Below are 6534 nucleotides of genomic sequence, written 5' to 3'. Positions count from 1 at the left end.
TTAAAACTACCCTGACATTTCACCTTACACCCATCAGACTAGCCAAGATCAAAATCTGAAGTGACAACACAAGCTGGAGAGGTTGTGAAGAAAGGAGAAACCTGCACTGCTGCTGGGAATGTTAACTTGTACAACCACTCTGGAAATCAATCTGGCTCCTTCTCAGACAATTAGGAATAGCATTTCCACCTAATGCAGCTAACCCACGCCTAGGCATATATAAAAAAGAGGCTCAAGTACACAATAGGGATATTTGCTCAACCATGTTTGTCTCAACTTTATTTGTAATAGCCAGAATGTGGAAACAACTCAGATGACTCCCAACTGAGAAATTAATACAGAAATTGTGGTTCATCTATTCAATGGAATATTACTCAGCAATAAAAAAAAGGAAATCATGAAATTTGCAGGTAAATTTCATGGATCATCCTGAGTGAACTGTCCCAGAAGTAGAAAGAGACAAACAGTATATACTCATTCATATAGAAATAAAATATAGGAAAAACCTAAAAAAATCTTTACATGTAGAGAAACTAATAAAGAGACAGTACCCTGACTGTAATGCTCAATCCCCATCCAGAAAGGCAAAGTGGATGTACATCAGAAGAAGGAGAAACAGGGAACAAGTTAGGAGAACCAAAAATTATAAGCACAGGGGTCATTCCTGAGACTCTTACTCCAACCAAGTACCATGCATGGAGATAACCTAGAAACCCTGAACAGATATAGTCCATGGTAATTCAGTATCCAAGTTGGTTCCATAGTAATGGGAACAAGGACTGCCTCTGACATGAAGTGATTGGCCTGCTCTTTGATCACCTCACAGTGATAGAGGAGCAGCCTTACCAGACCACAGAGAAAGACATTGCAGCCAATCCAGACGAGATCTGATAGACTAGAAGGAAGGAGAGGAAGAAATCCATTATCAGTGGACTTGGGTAGTGGTATGTGTGGAGAAGATGGAAGGAAGGTAGGATTAGGAGAAGAGGAGTGAGGGATTCATGTGGGGATAAAAAGTGAAATAATTATAATAAATAAAAATTAAAATAAGTAGTATTAAAATAATTCTTTTTGGATATATATATATGAGGGTGAGCTTTGAGGTTGATATGCCAATGAAAGTGACCAGACACAATGGTGTCTCTGTCTCTTAGTCTCTGTCACTTTATATCTTTGTTTCTGTTGGTCTCAGTCTGTCTACTTCTGAATCTCTCTCTCTAGCTCTCTCTATTTGTGTCTTTCAGTCTCCCTCTCTCTGCCTGCCACTTCTGGTTCAATACAAAAAGCTATCAGTTTTGGTGAAAGACTACAACAAGATGAGTGCTTCCTGTAATAACATCATGGATAGTCTCTGTAAAAATATGAGCAATTTCCTAATAAAATGCTTTTTGTTCTAAGATTTGATCAGGGAGCAGGTTCATAGAAAATAATTCACTGACTGAGGACATATCTGTGCATTTAACAAATAATAATGGAATCTGTGATAATGTGAAATGCACAAATCAAGGGCCTCTTACTTTAGTAATGACTGTTTGAAATAAATATGTGTTCCTCAGTTTGGCAGCCCATACACTGAAATTGGAAAGATAGAGAAAAGATTATCATGGCCCCTGTGCAAGGATGACATGCAAATTCGTGAAGCATTGCATATTATTTTGGAGAAATTAAGAAAAACACGAATAGAGGAAATTGTGGAGAGAAAGAACTTAGGGAAGGAAACAGGAACTACAAAGGTAAGCATAACCAATAGACTATAAGATATGGAAAGAAGAATCTCAGGTGTGGAAGATGCAGTGGAAGAAATCAATGTATCTGTCAAAGAAAATGTTAAATCTAAAAATTTCATACACATACCATCCAAGAAATTCAAGACAACATAAAAAAACAAAACCTAAAAATAAAAGGAATAGAGGAAAAAGAAGATTCCCTCCTCCAATGGCCCAGAAAATATTTTCAACAAAATCATTGAAGAAAATATCCCCAACTTAAAGGAGAGGCCAAGAAGAATATAGGAGTCTTACAGAACACCTAAAAAATTAGACCAAAAAGAAAATTCTCCTGCCACATAATAATCAAAACAGTAAGTATACAGAACAAAAACCAAAACAAAACAAACAAAAAAAAATTAAAGCTGCAAGGGAAAAAGGCCAAGTAACATATAATGAAAAAAACATCAGAATCACACCTGACTTCTCAACAGAGGCTGTGAAAGCTAGAAGGGCCTGGATGGACATAATGCAGACTCTAAGAGAACACAGCTGTCAACCCAGGCTAACATACCCATCAAAAATCCCAGGTCTCATAGATGGAGAATACAAGATATTCAATGCTAAAAACAAACAAACAAACAAAAAAACAACTCAACAATGCCTACACACAAATCTAGCACTACAGAAGACAATAGAAGAAAAAATACAACCCAAGAAAACTACCTACTTTCAAGAAAACACAGGAAATAATTAAACTCACTACAGTAAAACAAATACCAACCAAGCACACAAACTTAAAACCACAGCCAACATCAAAATCACAGGATTTAACAGCCACTGTTCATTAATCACTCTCAACATCAATGGACTCAATTATGAAATAAAAATTCACAGACTAACAGAATGGATGTGTAAACAAGACTCAGCAATCTGTTGCATACAAAAAAATATACCTAAGTCACAAAAATAGACAATACCTGAAGTTAAAGGACTGGAAGACGACTTTCCAAGCAAATAGACCCAAGAAGCAAGCAGGCATAGCCAATCAAATATCTGATAAAATAGACTTTCAACCAAAATTAATCAAAAGAGACGGGGAAGAACATTTCATACCCATCAAGGGAAAATTTCACCAAGAAGACATCACAATCCTGAACATCTATGTCCCAAATACTAAGGGCACACACATTTGTAAAAGAAACATTGAGAAAACTTAAACCACACATAGCTCCCCACACATTATTAATGGGAGACTTCAACACCCCACTCTCAACAAAAGACAGGTCAACATAATAAAAATTAAACAAAAAAACAATGTCTCTAACAGAGGTCAAGAATCAAATGGACCTAAAAGACATTTACAGAACCTTACACATAAACACAAAAGAATTTACCTTCTTCTCAGCATCTTATGGAAACTTCTCCAAAATATACCATAAGGTTGGTCACAAAGGGAGTCTCAACAGACACAAGAAGACTGAAATACTACCTTGTATCCTATCTGATCACCATGGAATAAAGCTGGACCTCAACAACAATAGAAATAGCAAACAGGCTACACACACATGGAAACCGAACAACTTGCTACTAAATGACAGCTGGGTCAAGATAGAAATAGAGAAAGGAAATAAAGTCTTCCTAGAATTCAATGAAAATGAAGGCACAACCTACCCAAACTTGTGGGACACAATGAAAGCAGTGCTAAGAGGAACATTCATAGCACTAAGTGCCTTCAAGAAGAAATTCAAGACAGTTTATTCAAGCAACTTGATGGCTCACATAAAAAAAAAAAAAAAAAAAAAAAACTAGAAAAAAGAAGCAGATGCACCAAAAAGGAGTAGACAGCTAGAAATAATCAAATTGAGGGTTGAAATCAATCAATTAGAAACAAATAAAATAATTCAAAGAATTAATGAAACCTGTTTCTTTGAGCTGTTCAAGAGCTGTTTCTTTGAAAAAATCAACAAGATAGAAAAAGCCTTAGCCAAGCTAAGTAAAAGGCAGAGAGACACCATTCAAATAAACAAAAGCAGAAATGAAAAGGGGGACATAACTACAGACAATGAGCAATTCCAAAGAATTATTAGGACTTACTTCAAAAATTTATATGCCATATATTTGAAAATCTAAATGAAATTGACAATTTTCTTGATCTCTTCCACTTACCAAAGCTGATTCAAGACCAGGTAAATCAAGTAAATAGAAGCAATCATCAAATGTCCTCCATCCAAAATAAATAAATAAATAAATAAATATAAAAAAAACATCCAGGAACCACATGATTTCAGCACAGAATTCTACCAGACCTTCAAAGAAGAACTAACTCCAGTTCTCTTCAAAATATTCTACAAAATAGAAACAGAAGGAACATTACCATCTCATTCTATGAATCCACAGTCACCTTGCTACCTAAACCTCACAAAGTCCAAAGAAAGAAAGAGAATGTTAGGCCAATCTCCCTTATGAACACTGATGCAAATACACTCAAGAAAATATTTGCAAGCCAAATACTAAACACATCAAAGATATCAACCAATATGACCCAAGTAGGCTTCATCCCAGGTTTGCAGACATGGTTCAATTTACGGAGATACATCAATGTGATCCACCATATTAACAAACTGAAAGGGAAAAAAATGATAATTTCCTTAGATGCTGAAAAAAACATTTGATAAAATCCAGCATCCATTCATGTTTAAAATATTGGAGATATCAGGGATACAAGGCACATACCTAAACATAGTAAAGGCGATATACAGCAAGCCTATGGCCAACATCAAAGTAAACAGAGAGAAACTTAGAGCAATCCCACTGAAGTCAGGGACAAGGCAAGGCTGCCTACTCTTTCCATATCTCTTAAACATAACTCTGGAAGTCCTTGTTAGAGAATAAGACATTGAAGGAGATCAAGGGGATACAAACTGGAGATGAAGAAGTATAATTATCACTATTTGCAGATGATATGATAGTATACATGAGTGACACCAAAAATTCTACCAGGGAACTCCTACAGCTGATAAACACCTTCAGCAAAGAGGCTGGATAAAAAAAAAATTAACTCCAAAAAAATCAGTATCTCTCCTGTATACAAAAGAAAAAATGACTGAGAAAGAAATTAGGGAAATAACAGTCTTCACAATAGTCACAAATGACATAAAACACCTTGGGTGTAACCCTAACCAAGCAAGTCAAATGCTTTTATGAGAGAAATTTCAAGACTCTAAAGATAGAATTAGAAGATGATATCAGAAGATGGAAAGATCTCCCTTGCTCTTGAATTTGGAGGATAAACATAGTACAAAAAAAAAACATCTTACCAAAAGCAATCTACAGATTCAGTGGAAGTCCCATCAAATTACCAACATAATTCTTCACACACCTTGAAAGAAAAATTCTCAACTTCATGTGGAATAACAAGAAACCCAGAATTGCTAAAACAATCATTCACAATAAAAGATCTTCTGGAGGTATATCCATCTCTGATCTTAAGTTGTACTATAGAGCAAGAATACTAAAAAGTGCATAGTACTGGAATAGAAACAGAATGATGGATCAATGGAACCAAACAGAAGATCCAGAAATTAACACACAAAATTATGGAAACCTAATCTTTGACAAAGATGCCAAAACCATACAATGGAAAAAAGATATAATCTTCCACAAATAGTGCTGGTCTAGCTGGAGATCTACATGTAAAAAAATGCAAATAGATCCTTACTTATCAACCTGCACAAAAATAAAGTCCAAGTGGATCAAAGACTTCAAAAAAACCCAACACATTAAATCGGTTAGAAGAAAAAGTTGGGAAGACCCTAGAACTCATTGGTACAGGTAACAACTTCCTGAAGAGAACACCAACAGTACAGGCTTTAAGAGCACCAATCAGTAAATGGGACCTCATGAAACTGAAAAGCTTCTGTAAAGGAAAGAACACCATCATCAAAACAAAACGACTGTTTACAGATTGGGAAAGAATCTTCACCAACCCTTTATCTGACAGAGGGCTAATATTCAGTATATATAAAGAACTAAAGAAGCTGAAAATCAGGAAACCATGTAATCCAGTTAAAAAATGGAAAACAGAGGTAAACAGACAATTCTCTTTAGAGGAATTTTGAATGGCACAGAAACTCTTAAAGAAATGCTCAACATCATTAGCCATTAGGGAAATGCAAATCAAAACGACACTGAGATTTCACCTTATACCCATTAGAGGGGCCAAGATCAAAAACTCAAGTGACAACATATGCTGGAGAGGTTGTGGACAAAGGGGAACCCTCCTCCATTGCTGGTGGAATGTAAACTTGTAATACCACTCTGGAAATTAAATTGGTGCTTTCTCAGACAACTAGGAATAGCGCTTCCTCAAGACCCAGCCATACCACTCCTAGGCATATATCCAAAAGAGGCTCAAGTACACAATTAGGACACTTACTAAATGATGTTCATAGCAGCTTTACTTGTAATGCCCAGAAACAAGAAACAGCCCAGATACCCCTCAACTGAAGAATGGATGCAAAAATTGTGGCACATCTACAAAATTGAATATTACTTAGCAATGAAAAATAAGGGAATCATGAAATTTGCAAGTAAATGGTGGGACCTGAAAAGGATCATCCTGAGTGAGCTGTCCCAGAAACAGAAAGATACACATGGTATATACTCATCTAGATATATAATATTGAATAGACCTTCTAAAATCTGTACTTCTAAAGAAAGTAATCAAGAGAGAGTATCCTGACTAGAATTCTCAGTCCCCATCCTGAAAGGCAGAGGATGGACACCAGAAGGAGAAGAAAACAGGAAACAATTTAGGAACCTGCAA

At 35.9% G+C, this 6534-nt stretch overlaps 1 non-coding gene across 1 annotated transcript; it reads left to right on the top strand.

Moving 5' to 3' along the window:
• The first annotated feature begins 1545 nt into the window (after window positions 1-1545).
• On the top strand, window positions 1546-1655 carry LOC132651855 (U6 spliceosomal RNA). The gene has a single exon (XR_009589412.1). It is a non-coding gene; the product is annotated as a U6 spliceosomal RNA (small nuclear RNA).
• Window positions 1656-6534: the final 4879 nt, after the last annotated feature.

Source organism: Meriones unguiculatus (genome assembly GCF_030254825.1).
Source record: "Meriones unguiculatus strain TT.TT164.6M chromosome Y unlocalized genomic scaffold, Bangor_MerUng_6.1 ChrY_unordered_Scaffold_25, whole genome shotgun sequence".
NCBI lineage: Eukaryota > Metazoa > Chordata > Mammalia > Rodentia > Muridae > Meriones > Meriones unguiculatus.
The sequence above is the reverse complement of the archived record's forward strand: the minus strand, read 5'-3'. Positions and strand labels throughout refer to the sequence as shown.